The following is a 15,797-nucleotide window of genomic DNA, read 5'->3' as shown; positions in this document are numbered from 1 at the left end:
AACCAGAGATGAATTGCAATTTGTGCTGGCCAACTATTCCTATCATGAGACCTGCTCTGGAGTGTGCTTGATATACTCAGTTTCTCTCCATGAATAAAACTGATTTTTCTGCCTAAGAGCTATCAATTGTGGATAACTTATTGGCCAGAGGCTCAGCCACACTATCTTTTCTTTTTTCATGGTTGCTTAGGATTTGAATTGAGGACTTCACAGTAATGCCACAAGCTTTCTCACCCATTGGATCATCTCTTCAGCCTAACTATTATGATTTTTTAATATTCATGTATTATCTCCTTCAGGTGTGATGTTTGGTTTCCATTACCATTCTGAATGGAATTTGAGTCACCTACCTGAGGAAGGAACTCTCACCCAGAATGTGGGCATAGAAATCTCATTGACTGTTGTCCTGGAATTGGAAAAAAATGGAGAAGCAAACTGAGCAGCAGGCTTCTCTGACTGCAGACACAGTGTCAGCAGCCACCGGAGTGTGGAGTGTAGGGTAGATAAGAGAATAGGGAAAGGGATAAGTAGCCCCAAAGATATTTTGAAACAGACATATGAAAATCTATTAGTGTAGAAACTCCACATGTATCATTCACACACATAAAGACGAGTTCAAATGAAGTTACCCTGTAATGACAAAAATGTTGTTACTAGATACCAGAGGCTCACAAATAAAAGGCATAGTGTAAGGTATGAGTTACTTCTTTTGGAGTTGTTGGCCAACTATGTTTCATAGGCCACCCCCAAACATTATAGACTACTGCCAATACTCTTGGTTACTCTCCAAAACTTGATGGAAAAGCCCACTTATTGAAAATAATATATGCTTGAGTCATCAAAATCAAGGTTGGCCAAATTGAGCTTGGTGTGGACCTGGATCTTTTATCCTTCCTGGCTAGCTTTCATAATGCCGGGAAGTGCAATGCAAGCTACTGGAAGAGAAAAATAACCATCAATTATATGCAACTATTAACCCTCTGATCTATAGTAATGACTGGCCTGGAAAGATGCCTACTGGTGCAATAGAAGCATGAGCATCATCAGAATAACTATGTTATAAATTAGATTGTATGTAAGTCCCACTTCACAGGATGAAACTCATATCTCACACATTCATAAGCTAAGAACCTATTCTAGACCATAGGAAGAACGTATTCCTATTATGTTGCAAAGTGAACATAGTATTAAACTAATTCCTAAGGACTATTTATTGTTGTATCTATAACCAATGCATGCCCTGCCTCTCATCCAAGAAGCTTCTAATTGTATGACATTCTGACTAACCCACAACGGTCAGAAGCACACAAAATAAGATATTACAGAATTCTAAGCCCTAATAAAAACATAGATACTGAAGCTACTCCTTTCACGGCTCAAGGACCATTGCAGAAAAAGAAGGGGAAAGAGTGTAGGAGGCAGAGGTATGGGAAGACTATGCAAAAACATCACCTTCTGGACACAGCAGGGCATTTGCACACATGATTTCACAGTAGTTGTGACAGCATATACAAAACCTGTGAAAGCCCAAGCCAGAGAAATCCCAGCACAGAGAAAGCAGAGGAGCTTACTACCCCACACCAGTCTTTAGAGAGACTGACAACAATCAGCTGCTTGGAGAAGGAGAGAGAATGTTTTCTAAGAGTGTAACTCCTGGCAAGCTAATCACTCCGCAGGAGAAGACCATACATCAAAGAATATTTGGGGAGAACAAATTGTTTTTAAAGAATTTTTAAAAAATGACACAAACTTGAGTGGGTAAGAAGGAGAGTGAATTGGGAAGGAAGGGAGTAAATATGATGAAAAATACACAAAATATAATAAAAGAATTCCAATTTCACTAATAAGAATAAATTTTGCTTCAGCCCTGCAAAAAGATAAATACTTCATCTTGACAGAATACCATGATTGATTGTTAGGTATGGTCAAGATATGTTATTTAGGTTGGCCTTGAATTCCTGACCTCAAGAGATACTCCTGTTGCAGTCACAAGAGAACCTGAAACTACAGTTATGTGACTGGCCTAGATTTGTGTTTATTTTTATGTTGCTTATTATAATTTTCTTCTTATATTTTTCTTATTGAGATTCATTATCATTAGAAAAATTGGAAGGAATATAAACAATTTGAATTTTTATTTTTACTCGTGAAAGTCTTTCTGGTTAATTGGGATGATTACAATTTAGTCACAGATATCTTTGAGGACCTCAGAGGTCCTGAATGAAGGTGGGGTTGAATGACAGAAGAGGGGATATGTTGTCCTATAAAGATGTACTGAAGTCATTCACATGTCAGGAGGTAGTGACATTGATAAGGATATTAACGAAAAAATGATGAATTTACATGGGCATACCAGTAACTTTTTGTTGTTTGAGATAAAACACCATGCCAAAAGCAACTTATGAAAGAGGCTAATTTGGTTTGTGCTTCCAGAGGGCAAGTCCACATTTTGGGGAAAGCATGGCAGCCAAAAGGGAAGTCCATGTGGTGGGGGAAGCACGGTAGCAGGCAGTCTAGCAGGAAGTTAAGAGACTGCATCGTTAGTCTCAAACACACAGCAGAGAGAGTGAACTGGAAGTGGGGGAAAGCTATACAGTCTGAAGCGTGCCCAAAGCCGTGTACTTCCTCTGGAAAGTCTCCACACCCTAAGGGTTCCACAAACTCTCCAAACAGGGCCACCTGCTTGGATGTGTGCTCACATGCAAGGACTTGCTAGGGACATGCATTATGCAAACTGACATTATGGGTTCACTATGGTTTCAAATTTTATGAGTAATGATCCTACAAATAAAATTGAATGAAAGAGGTAAAAATGAATATAAGAATTAGGAAAAGATTAAAGTTTTGGGTCTAATGCATGACCAAACATTACATAATTATTAGACTGACAAGACTCATAAAAACAGAATATTAGCAAAACTCAGGAACCTGAAGCTTTACTTTGAATACGTGGAGTTTAAGATACAGACTTGCTCCTGAAGGAGTTCAGTCAGGATGGTCTTAGACCTGTCTGCTGCTTTGTTATTAGCCAGAGAAGGCTGCACAAATCCATGAGTTGTCAGTGGGCAGATATTATGCACAGCCAAATTTTCATATAAGGAAGGAATTGTAAGTCAAGGGGCAGTTTTGACTGAAGCCTGAATTTCACAGTTCTCCCACCATCTAGAATCCAGAAAGAGGAGGAGAGCAACATCAAGAAGAACCATGATTTGTGCAGTAGTTCAGAAAGAAACTGAGAGGACATAGTGTCAAAAATATAGTAAGTTATTAAAATATGGTCCCCTTTGTTAAATAATGTCAGAGATCTCAGTAGACTAATTGTTAGTTGTATATAAATCCTCAAGCGAAACTTTCAAATGAGTGTTGAAAACAAACACAGATACTGCCATTTCTTATTAATTTTACTTCCATTTCCTGTATTTTGCAATCCATTCCATTGATGTCATTGTGATGTAGCATGCTAGCCCCTATGATAAATGAATTTTAAGTATCACTTTGTCTAATGTGTGGTACCAGTTTTCTCAAAGGCCAGTCAGGATGTTTCTCTGAAAGTATTTTGAAAGTATTTATAGCCAGTGTATTTTGAAGAAGTTATATTATCTACCACAATTTGTCTAGGCTTTATCTATCAGGTGACTGCTCACAGAGCAAAGACTAGTTCATAGAAAAGGAATTACATATTTTCTTCACTTAATTCCATTGTTTATATCCCTTGAGATTGTATAGTAGATGCTAGAAGAGTAGGTACTCAACACATTCTAGCTGTTAAGAATGAATATGAAGATGCATATGAATCATTGTTTCCTAATATAGACAAATATACACTTTTGGGGGATACAGACACTGTAATTGAAATTAATAAAAAGAAAATTAGCAAGATATATTGCCTAATACAGCAAGCTGAATAATGGCTCTTTCCTTCCAATTTGCTCACATCTTCATCTGCAAAACTTGTGAGTATGTTGTTCTAGATGTTAAAAGGTACTTTACAGATATGAGGGAGTTTACGACTAGTGATCTGGGTGGGTTAAGTATAATCACAATCTAGAAGTAGAGAATGACTCTTAACTGGCTTCAGAAAGGAGATGCAATAATAGATATATCAGAAAAACTGAAGTGGCAGAATTTGAAACCAAAGAATAAGGGGCAAGAAAAATTTGAATTCTGACCTACAAGGAGGTAAGCTAATAATTCATAGTGACTTTTATAGATTTACTGAGTTACAACTGTTTTGTAAAAACTGTATACATTATACATACATAGTTTATATAGACATATTTACTGTTATAGGTGTGTGTGTGTGTATTTCTCAGTTTGACCAAATAGACACAAGCTCTAGCATCTCAATGAATGCTTAAGTAGACAGTGTTATATTGCTAACTATTGGCATTATACCACAGTCCAGCAGATCTTCAGAACTCACTCATTTTCGTTAACAGAAATTTTACATTCACTCAGAACCAATCATACATTGCTACAACATCAGGCCTAGAATGTTTTGTTATTTTTAGGTGCCTTACTTTTCGGCAGCTTGTTAGAACAGCATAGAAAACTTGATGTGCATGACAGATATGGAGGTCTACTAGTTCCTGATTCAGTGCAGACAGTCTAGTGTTGTTTTCAAAAGAGTGTGGTACTTGCATGGAATGCATGCTCGGCCTATGTAAACATTAAACCTTAATTTGGTCCAATGTATGAACAAAGACTCTAGACATATAAGGACAACTGCAAAAGTTAATTTTGAAAGTTGCTAATGGAAGAGCCAGCTTCCTGCACTCACGATATGGAACAAACCTTTAACCAGAAGTAGAAATGGAGGTCAGCATTTAAGTTACATTCTATGAACCATTTCATGTTTTGAGGACATTGACTTTGTCAACTACTTTTGCAATGCCAACATGGCAGAAGCTCACAACACTACACATGAGTTTTTAAAAAATATCTATTTTTAGTATTTTTCAAAATTATGTGTGTATCTGCACCACAGAATCCAGAATAGAAAAAAAAAAGATTCCTTTAGATTTGGAGCTACAGGAGATTGTGAACCTGCCTGTCTAGGTTCTGGGGACCCAATTCTGGTCTTCTAGAGGAGCAGTAAATATTCTCAAACCACTGAATCATGTCTCTACCTCAGACTGCTGCAAAAGTTTAAAAGTGTTTTTTCTGATGCTCCATGTATAGAAAACAAAACAAAACAAAGCAAAACAAAGTGATGTGAAAGGCAATACAAGGAAAACAATGTTGTGAATATGTGAAAAAGATTACCTCAGTTGCAAGAAAGTTTCAATCATGAATGAAAGATGGAGGCCATGATAGTGTCAAAGAATGGGCATTGTTTTGGAAATGTGGATTAGAACAGTGGGTTAACATCACAATAACTTAGTATTTATGGAAATCTGGGGCCATGTGGCAAGTCTAAAATTGAGAAAAACTGGTCTGGCACAGGCAGGATTTGGAGTTTTCCTCCTCCTCTTCTTTCTCTTTTCTTTTGTACATTGTTATGTATGTAGATGTGTTTATGGGAAGGGGAAAATGATACTCCCACTATTTCTCTCTCAATGAGAAGCTTCAACTAATTTAGTGTTGTTAAAACAGATAACAATCAGTTTACTGTTAACTCATTTTCCATTTGATGCTTTTATTTTGTTTTATGTCTACAGTGTTTTGCCTGCATGCATGTCTGCATACTGAGTACATGCTTCATGCACACAGAGTCCAGCAGAGATCATTGGGTGTAATGCAACCGGAGGTAAGCTATAGGATTGATGCCAGGACTCCAGTCCAGGTCCCCTGGGTAATTAGCCAGTGCTCTTAACCTACAACCCCCATCTTTTACATACTCAAGGATTATTCACATTAGAAAAATATCATTACATGGCATTTATGACCCTTGCAAATTCTTGCTATTTCACTTTCACTGTAGTTGGCTTTCATTAAGAAATCAAGAACATGCTAATGCTTGTATTATGCCGGCTAAACAAGTATTTCAGAATAAAAGGCATTGCATATTAGGACTTTGAGATTCCTCATAAACTGACAAAGTCCCTTCTGTGGCCAGAAAGATATTTTCACCTGAGATAGTGACTTTAGTTAAGACTATAAAAAATGTCTCAGTTAGGGTTTTGTTGCCAGAGATAAGGCTGCTGAATCTCGTCTATTTGTGGTAAAAGGTATAGTTTACAGACAGGTTCCTGAATGCTCACATTTCACCGATTCATGGTGATTATGAAAATTGTTGAACACGCATTCATAGGAGCGCCACATGAATGTCAGTGATTGTAAAAATCTGTTGATTACAGAGTAGATGTCATTATTGTAGTCTGCCTTTTGCGCACTCAGAATTCAAAGCCTGTGATTACGTCTTAGAACTTTCTGAAATAAAGGGAATCGTTTGCCTTACTCTGGGACTGATTTTCCTTCACTTAGACTATTTGAACAATTTGCTAAATTTATAGCAAATTGTAAAGAAGAGAATTATGTAACACCAAAAATGGCTTTAGAAAAAGTTAGAAAGTGATTGAAAATGTACAAGGTGGTTTTATTCGTTTGACTTCTTGCCCTGATATCATATCATGGGGTCCTTTTTATTTGTAGATTATCTTCGACATTATATCTACAGCATTTTCAAGGGAATAGTTATCCTTCTAACACATCTGAACTGGAGGTAATAATTTAGAGGTGAATTTTCATTCTGAGATCAATCTCTAAGGACAGGCAGAATATGGTTCTTGTTGATAATGGCTCTCAACACAGATATGAGGAACCTTGAAATGAGAAAATAATTATGAAAATTTTACTAACATAAAAATCCTTGGGCTCAGGGCTGGAGAAGAATAGGATGCCTGTATCCTTCTGCTCTGGAGAGCCATGCATGTGGTAAATTAATGCTTGGTAGGTTGATGTGTTTCATCACAAGCTACTTATTGTGATGGGGATTCATATCCACTTTAGCGGAAATGTCTGTCAGGCTCAGTATATTTCTCTTTTTATCCTTTCAGAATCATGAAAATTATATAGGAAGATGAAATATTCTGGAGTGCTTAAGATGAGATGCCCAAAGATATTTAATAAACATAATTTTTCACAATATGTCTCCTATATTTTACCCATAAAATAAGAAACAGATAATTTTAAGAATATATGTATAATAAATAGTTAGCGCTTTTAAGCATTTGTAAAAATTTTAAGGCAACATTTCAGAGCTGACTCATACCCAGAAAAAATTAACTTGTTTTTAAAACATGAAATACTTACCAGAGATGGAAACTACTGTAGAAGATTCCTAGGATACATACACATAAGGAAAAATATACCTGGAGTCATCAAATAACAGGAGACAATGCCCAGACTTGACATTTTCATCACCAAGTGAAACATCCAGTTCCTGGAATGGTTACATCCAGCGGTGTTGCTGGAGAAAGGTACTGAGCCAGGTGGTAGACCATAGATAAGAAATATTGGTTAATTTAATTTGTAAGAGCTAGTTAGTTGGTAATATGCCTAAGATATTGGCAGAGCATTTATAATTAATAATAAGTCTCTGTGTGGTTATTTAGGAGCTGACTGATGGGATAGAAAATTATGCTCACAGTAGCTTAGTCAGAATGACAAACAGTCCCAGCATGATGGCTGTGAGCAGACCTCGTTGCATGTGAGTATAAGCACTGTCCTGTGAAAGATGCAATAAGCAAGGCCAAATGCAGAAACCGTGCCTCCTGCAAAGAGAGGCCAAATATAGAAAAAGTGACTCCTGAAACAACCGTGTATGTTTGACTTCAAAACTGAGTGCTAGCCTTCGATTCATGGGCAAATCATCACAAACATAAATTTCCTTATTCCATTGTAGAAATTCTTATCCAAATATTAGGATTCAAATGTAAAAGCAATGGTTTCACCTAGAACACAGCATATTCTTGCGGAAGAACTCATAATTTTTTGGACATGCCAGGTCAGTAAATTTAAATAGTACATGCTCAAAAATTTTAAAGAATTACTAAATTCATTTCTTTCATTTATTAATTAGTTAGTTCAATAAAATAATTGAAGAACAATGAATTTAATCAACATTTTTCTTATGCCTACACAAATATGTAATGACTATAATTATAGCCAGAAAATCACAACCTCTAAAGCCATTTTTAAATTTAACGAAATAAACCAAGAAATGTACAAAAATCTACATTAAAAGGGAAGCAGCAAATTTGGCTCAATTTAGCTTTTCTGAGTTTTTAACTGGGATCAATACCAAGAAATTTATTTAAAGATGAGTAATTCCTCATGAAGGAAGAAATGCTTTATCCATATGAGGAGAGAGTGGGAAGAGTTCAAATATGTCTGGACTGTCTAGAAACATGCAAAGGTGGCACCTTGTCACTCTAGTGCCCTTTCCTGACCCATGAGGGCTCTGTGTCCCTCTCCTTGAGTTTCCTTCTTCCACAGCTTGTTATACTATTTTTTAAAATTATTTATTTTTATTTTACTTGCATTGGTGTTTTTCAGGCATACATGTCTGTGTGAGAGTGTCAGACTTGTAGTTACTGACAGTTGTGAGCTGCCATGTGGGTACTGGGAATTGAGCACTGAGCCATCTCTCCAGCCCCCAGTTTGTTTTACTCTTGCCTGAATAGATTACCATAAAGATAGAGACTTTCTTAGAGCTGAGGGAGTTTTTAGTTTTCCTCTGCTCTTGTGAATACTTAAATTTCTTTAAACTCAAGGCCACAAATGACATGCCAACCAGTGGGTTGTCAATGAATCTTTAGATGTCCAGATGTCCAGATTGTGTTGCCTTCTAAATAAGATCGTAAGTCAAGTCCTGCTGTCCTTCAAATGTGAAATTATAAAAGCACAGTAACCAAGCTGTTTAAACCCCATAACTTTTGACAGAAAGGCTTATATTGAAAACATTTCTACCTTATACTGTAGTCTAGTTTGAAAAAAATGAAATTGTTCAGGTTGCGGAAAAGTAATAGGCATTTTCTTCTTATTCTGAAGAAGTATTGTGTGCACTGAATTTACTACAATAAAGGTTTTAACTCAGTAGTAACCCCATCAATACTAAAGTGGGTGCTTCTTCCATGGAAGTTTTCTGAGGAGAAAAGGACCATAAGCAGGTATACTTTATTTTTCAAGACTATTTATTTCAATGTTTCACAAACAAGAATTTTGTTTAAATTGCTGAATATTTACAGACATGACTATACAGCTAAATATTTCTATATAATAAATACACAATTATGTTTTATTTTATTTTTTATCATTTTTTATTTTAATTTTAAATAGCTTGTTTTACATGTCAATCCCAGTTCCCTCTCCCTCCCCTCTTCCCGCACTCCCCTTTCCCCCCACCCTCCCACCCTATTGCCAAATTCTTCCACATAGGGGATATCTAGAGTCTGTCATTTCACTCTGGGTAGGGTCCAGGCACTCCTCTAAGAGTCCAGGCTGAGAGAGCATCCCTCTTTGTGCTATAGGCACACAATGACTGTTTGTATTCCAGGGATAGACACTGATCCACAGCTCAGGGCCCCATAGGTTGCCCAGGCCTTCTCGCTGACACTCACATTTGGGGGGTCCAGATCAGTCCCATGCTGGCCTCCCCACTGTTGGTCTGGGGTCCAAGAGCACTCCCCTGTTCAGATCAGCTGTCTCTGCTGGTTTTGCCAGTCCATTCTTTGCCAATTTGCTCATCACTCCTCTCTCTCTGTCACTGGGTTCCTTGGGTTCAGTTCAGTGATTAATTGTGTGTTTGCCTCTGCTTCCATCAGTCACAGGATGAAGGCTTCCAGATGGTTATAGACATCAAGTTCATTATCAGGAATGGGCATTCGAGGTGGTCTCTCCACTATTGCTTAGCTTGCCAATTGGTGTTATCCCTTTAGATCACTCGAGGTCACTCTGGTGCCTGATCTGTCTTCTATCCTATGATTCCCTCTTCCTCCTATTCTACCCCCACCCACTCAACTTCCTGTTCCCCCATGCAAACTTAATCCAAATGCAAACGTAATCCATAAACATTCTGTAAGGTATGAGTCATTAACTGTATGGATAGGAAGTATAGTTTTTAAATGGACCTTTCTCATATTATTCTTAAGTATAATGCAGGCAGATTTTCCATCCTGTCTTATTGCGTTAGAAGTGCATTCCATGGAATCCATGGTAATCCTTGGGTCAAGATCATTAGCTTGATAGTGGAATGAGTGCACACCAAGTTCATAGACAGACACTACCTAAGTAAATGCAATAGAGAGCTATCAAGACAGACATATGATCTCAAGCTCTGTCATCCATTCGTATGAGCACACACACTCATATGTATTGGCACACACACAAATCTGTATGTTCTTCCACATATACAGGAAACACACACACACACACATGCACACAAAGTTTACTACAATTTATTTTTGCCATCAAGTCCGTGGTTAAGGAAGAACAAATGTAAGATACTTAATTACCAATATTATCTTTCACAAGATACAAAATCCTAACATATTCCTTACAAAAGAGCATGAGGCCAGAAAAACTCTTTTATTATTTGTAACCTGTAGGATCTTAAAACACTGATCCTAGTCTTACACTTAGATCTAGCAATCATGATCTTTGGTAGCTATACAAATAAATTGGTATTCACCCCAAATGCTGTTTTCACAAAAGCTTGCACAAGCAGTTTAGTAGTAGGTTCAATCTCAGTTAATCCAACAAAAATGTTACCTGATAAGTGGGTGGATAAAGGGATTTTCCCAATTCTACAGTGGTGAAAATAACTGAGATCAAATCACAAAAGGACGTTGAGAGGACTTGCTAAATAAAAAGAGGTGGCCCCTCCCTCTTTCTCTCCCTCCTTCCCTCCCTCTCTCCCTCCCTTTGTCCCCCCTCTCTCTTTCTGCCTCTCTCTTTCTTTAAGGCAAAGTTTCATGTTATCTATGGTGTTATTGAAATACTAGTTGCCCCAATCTGAATTTGAACTTATTCTTCAGCATCTACCTCTCAAATATGTGGTCATTCTGGAAAGGCAATGTACACTAAAGAGAGGAGTGGTTGCTAAGAGTGATCAATGATTGGGAGGAATGAATAGGTGAGCATGATACTGTAATAGCAGCTATGTGCCATTATAAATTGCCAAATCCCATTGAACTAAGTATACAGAGTGAGCATAGATTTAAACTGTGGGAAGCAGTAAGAAGAAAGTATCAATATTTGTTCATAAACTATAACAAATGTACTTCATTATTTTAAAATGTGAATTGCATGGTTGAATAACAGGAATACATAGAATATCTCTGGTGCTTCTCTTCCTCTTTCCCTGTATATTTGAACTTGTCTACTGATTCTTCAAGGATACTGTGTATAGGTTAGGCTTTGTAAATAGTAGGAAAAAAACTGATCTTGTTTTGGAGTCAAGTTGTTTGAGTTGGATGTCTCTAAAATTAATTTTACTTAGTTCTTAATTTTCAGGATAAAAATCCATAGAAATTAAAGACTGATGTAGATAAACACCAAACAGGTTTTAGAGTACATAGGGTAATATATTTATGTTGGTAGAAACAGCTAGTAATATTTAGGCAGGGCACTAAAACATTTAAATATATTAAGAAATGCTATTCTTTAAAATTATAAAACATAATCAGAATAAAATTGTATAATAAACATTAAAGTTTTACTTTACTAAATGCAAGGGCATTTACTACCAAATGAGATAGAAAGGATCATTAGCACATGAGAAGCAGACAAAAGAGTAGAGATTTTTTTTGGAAACAGTATTGTGTTATCTGCTTACTTTGTTACCAAAATGGAGATATAAACTTTAGCAAAAAGATATGGCAAGATGCAACACCCAGGGGATTGGAACAGTGCTCATGAGAATAGATACGATAAACACTTTGAAAATGTCTTTGTCAATAGCTGTTTAAGAAGAACAAATGAGCACCCTGTGATTCAAAAATTTCATTCCTAGGTATATTCTCAGTGTAAAGTATGCTGATAATGGTATTTATTGATTTGTCATTAGTATCTTTATTCATCATAGGAGAAAACTGGGTGCTGCATCAATTATCACCACAAAGATTTTAGTGTATTTGTACTTAATGAACTGTATTGGATACTTCACAACATCCATCATCAATGAGTTAACAGGGCACTATGTGTTAGCACCTTTAAAATTTCTTGGAGAGCTAAAAAGAGCTAAAAATATTTTATTCTTTTTATTGAGAAAATATAAAAGCACAGACCTGGAATGCATTATTAAGTAATAGGTAATAAAATAATAATGATAATTATTCACACCTCAAATAATTGAAAAAATAATTATTAATGCATAAATTGCACAATGCAATTAAACTAGAAGTGACAGCTTAAAGTATTACAACTTTCAATACAAAGGACTGTTCTGTAAAAATGAAACAAATACATAATTACAAACACCAATGAAAATGGCAATTACAAATATCAAAACATTAGAATCATGTAATCCACGTGGAAAATTTGACAGAGAAAAATCACAGGATTTTATATGTAAATAAAGTAAAAATAAAACAAAAAAAGTGAAGTAAAACAAAAAAATGAGTAGAGAAACAATTCAACACACCTAAATGTGTCCAAGGGAATTAAAAATTACATTTTATCAGAGTAGGGGAACTATGGAATACTTGTATATTTTTTAATGGAATCAATGTACCTTCAATGCTGTTTAAATTAAATTAGGAAAATATTCATAATGCAAATGTGATGGGGAAAGTTCTTCTGTGTACATGTTTGTTTTATTGGTTGATAAAAAAGCACTGTTGGGCAATAGGGAAGCAAGATAGGTGGGACTGGGAGTCGAGTTGGATTCTGGGAAATGTAGTAAAGAGAAGTCACCATGTAATCTAGGCAGGAAGTGATGTAGCAGGGCAGAATCAATACATAAGCAAGAACAAGCAGGAAATCGCTCCCTTCTCTGCAGAGACACTGGATAGAAGTGAAGTAGTCTCCAAGGGAGTAAGAGACACGGATCTTTTCTCTGGTCAGGTAAGCCACATGGAAATATGTAGATTAGTAGTCATGGGTTAATAATTAAGTCAGAGCCAGCCTATAAGAAACCATAGCCAGTGGCCAACAGCTTTATACTAATAAAGCATCCGTGTGTTTCTTTGGGGCAGAGATGGTTAGTTGGACCTGGCCAGACCAAGAAAACCCAAAAATGGAGTTCGTCATGCTGTTCTGCTTATTCCTTAATTTTTGCTATCTAACAGCCCCTCTATATCTGTAACTTGGTTGTTTTGAAAATTTGTTAGTTTAGTAAGCATCTTTTTGAGGTGGAGTTTGTAATGTTCTGGAGATGGATCCAAGTTGTTCGGTATGTAAACAGTTAATTCCTTCTACTCCTGCTCTCAAATAAATGTCACAATGCTTTTACATCTTGTCAAAGAAACATGTTTACAGGAAAGTAATATCGTCTCTAAACCATCAAAGGCACATCGCTAAGACATCTACAGCATAAGGCAACTTAAGAAAATGATTGAAATTTGTTTAATATGAATTTTATTTGAACTAGAAGGCTTCACAAGTGAAGACTTAAAGAAAAGGGGAACCCTATGAGAGTTGTTATAGTAGATTTGATGAATAATGGACAGTTGTGCAGATGCTTGAACTGACACATCCATAATGGCAAGAACTCAGCAAAGTTGGCCACATGTCCAGATTCATCTATGTAATTCTCTTCCAGTATGAGAAAATTCCTTCCATTTTAGGGTGGAAATTATGAGCCTCTATATATGCTTCAGGAGAGAGGGACAAGACACAGTGACAAGGACCTTGCTTTGCTTAAAATACAAGGTATCTGTGCTAGTTAGGTTTTTGCTGTTATTCATTGTTGTTGTTTGTGAGGCAGAGTCTCACTATACAACCCAAAATATTCTAAAACTCCATATTTAGTTTAGGCTGACAGCATGCATACTGAGATCACCTTCTTCTGCCTCCTGAGTGTCAGGTTTGAAGGCAGGCACCAACCACCATGCTTTTTTTTAACTTTTAACCTAAGAAAATCTGGGAGGTCAACCTCCACTGAGAACGATTTAGGCAAGATTGGGTTGGAAATTGAAAGCTCCTGCATTTCTTTTTCGTGAGTCTTTCATGTTGGTTAAGCCTTGTGCCCATACTTCATTTCCTTATCTCCTAATCATGCATAAGCATTTCTGGACTTAGTAATGCCCCTCGCTTTGCATGTGGGACATAGAGAAGTCAACTTTAAACTGACCAGGAAGCTCTTTCCATGCTGGATAATTTCCCTAGCAACAGAAGGTGCTATGAAGCCTGCTGTGGGGAGAAAGCACATCTGTGGTCCTACCCAGCACTGGACCCTGCATGCTACAAAATTGTCTTCCTGGCAAGATGTTCCCACTGGTACAGTAATGCATTGATGATAGGGGGTAAGTAGCCATTTTTAGATTGGACACGACAGTTGCACACGGGAGGTATTCCTTGCCTCGTATTGTAAACACCATCATAATTTGTAACTGTGTAGAACTAAGACCCTAGTAGAGGGAAACATACTGTTTGTCCTTTGTATAAATTGTTATTCTGTCAAACTGAATTCTAAATGTCTATATTTACTGCCATAGAGTTGTGCTGCTCTCAACTTCAGTTAGAGAAATGTAGTGTTAATGAGACTTGGGTCAAATTTCAGAGTACAGGTAACTGAGCTCTCAGCTGTATATTATATTAAACTCCAAACTCTCAAGGCACAAAAACTTCACAGAAGAAAGCCTACAAAGAGCGTAAGAACCAGTGGATAGACAGGAGAGCTATGAAATATTGAGTTCTAGACATGGCACTTTGTTGTACCCATCAACTCAGAGTAGCTGTCATTACCTGTACAAGCATGTATAGTCACTCAAAGTTCCAGCATGGATGGAAGAAGATCCACCCTTATCAGAGGAGTTGGCAGTTCATGGCTGAAAGAGCTTCTCTCCTTGGAGTCAAGGATGCTGGTAGGTTGCTTATGCCTCAATATACAGCCACACAACCATGAGCATTAGCTGGATTACAGAGGTTATTAATAACAAGGCAGAGAAAGAATATATGAATTTGGGATGGAGGTGAGGGCCATTGGTGGAAAAGGAAGCTGGAAAGGGGCAGTGATGGGTAGATATGATAGACATACATTGTGTCAATATATGTGACTTTTAAAGAGTAAAAAGTATTATTGAAAAGGAAATGGAATGTACATTCAAAGGATAGTCATGATGCCACCATAATATGAAAGGAAATAGTAATAATAGGATCTTGATAGTGTTCAGGGAATCAGAGCTTTGACATTGAATATGAGCCCATGAGGATCCTCTGCAGCTCCTTGCTTAATTATATATTTTGAATTTTGTTAGAATACTTTTAAAATATGATAGTATTTCAGCAAGCTACATATTTGTAGCTTACAATTTTCTGTATTTTTCTATTTTACATTCTATTTTATTGCATTATATATTTTCAAAGCTAGTTTGTAGAGAAGAGATGGTGAAGACTAGCAATGGGTCATGTGAAGCTTCAGATACAGAGCAGAGGCATTGTTTTATTGGGGATAATCACACAGTATTCACATGCTTCTTGATGCCGGCAGCTTTTGACAATTTTTGCAAAAACTGGGGGATACAAATAGCTGTTTTGTACAGTACACACTTTATCTCACTCATGGGTGTTTCTCTTTATAAGCTTGCAAATTTCACTAGTGTTGAGTTTTGATCTATATTACTATTCCATACAATATTAGGTCTGTAATAAACTACATGGTTCACACTTTCCTTGAGATGCAACTTGACCTT

The 15,797-nt window shown here is 36.7% G+C and overlaps 1 long non-coding RNA gene across 4 annotated transcripts in view; it reads left to right on the top strand.

Moving 5' to 3' along the window:
* The window catches only part of LOC110340897, a 132,627-nt gene that overhangs the window by 47,220 nt on the left and 69,610 nt on the right, over positions 1 to 15,797 (top strand). For 2 of the 4 annotated variants that reach the window (XR_005878132.1, XR_005878140.1), the window contains 2 exons: positions 5,661 to 5,749; positions 7,557 to 7,651. This is a non-coding gene — a long non-coding RNA (uncharacterized LOC110340897). The remainder of the gene's footprint in view (positions 1 to 5,660; positions 5,750 to 7,556; positions 7,652 to 15,797) is intronic. The other 2 variants (XR_005878134.1, XR_005878144.1) reach the window with 1 other exon arrangement.

The sequence above is a fragment of the Mesocricetus auratus genome, unplaced genomic scaffold (assembly GCF_017639785.1).
Source record: "Mesocricetus auratus isolate SY011 unplaced genomic scaffold, BCM_Maur_2.0 Super-Scaffold_2245, whole genome shotgun sequence".
Classification (NCBI taxonomy): domain Eukaryota; kingdom Metazoa; phylum Chordata; class Mammalia; order Rodentia; family Cricetidae; genus Mesocricetus; species Mesocricetus auratus.
This window is presented reverse-complemented; position numbering and strand designations above follow the sequence as displayed.